Source organism: Tuber melanosporum, assembly GCF_000151645.1.
Source record: "Tuber melanosporum whole genome shotgun sequence assembly, scaffold_78, strain Mel28".
Classification (NCBI taxonomy): Eukaryota; Fungi; Ascomycota; class Pezizomycetes; order Pezizales; family Tuberaceae; genus Tuber; species Tuber melanosporum.
In genome coordinates this window covers 190,181-191,037 of record NW_003299126.1, presented here as the reverse complement: position 1 = coordinate 191,037, position 857 = coordinate 190,181, and positions in this window count along the sequence as shown.

Below are 857 nucleotides of genomic sequence, written 5' to 3'. Positions count from 1 at the left end.
TCGAGTACCACCGTCGTAGGTGAATGTAACAAGGAACCCTCTATGCCTCTAATCTTAAGAACCAACCTACCTACTCCATCTCTGATGCATGGAAAAACCCACTATGTGACTGGATAAACCAACAACAAAAAGAGGAGTAATCTACCGAGTAGAAGCACCAGGTACTACACCTATATTTGTCCAACTCAAAGCAGACGGCAAAAGAATTTGCCACCTGGTTGATCTCAAACTACGAAATGAAAACTCAATTATGAACAGTTCAGCTATCCCAAATTATACTCAAATCCTGAATGCAGTTGGACGGGCTAGATTCCGAAGCAAGATTAACCTAAGAGATGCCTATTTCCAAACAAGGTTAGATCCAGAAAGCGAACGCTATAACTGTTTAAAAATACCCTTCGGAAGTTTCATTAGCCAAGTTATATTAGAAGGGGATATGAATGCACCCACCACCTTTATGTGAATTATGGAAAACCTCCTGAGTGAATATCTCTACAATTTTGTATGAGTTTACATCAGCAATATTGTAACCAGTACGGGTACTTGGTTATGGATTTTGTTTTATGTTTTGTTTTAAGTATCGCTTTGATACTTGGTTTGTTTTAAGTATCGTTTGATACTTGGTTTTGTTTTATGTTTTGTTTTGAGTATCGCTTTGATACTTGGTTTGTTTTAAGTATCGTTTGATACTTGGTTTTGTTTTATGTTTTGTTTCAAGTATTGCTTTGATACGTAAGGAGTTTTACCAAAGTGTATCGATTGATACCTTTGATTAGTTTTGTTCATGCTAGACATGAACAGATTTGTGTATTGAAAGACCGCCTGTTTCTATGATAGAAAAGGCAGACTTCGACAGA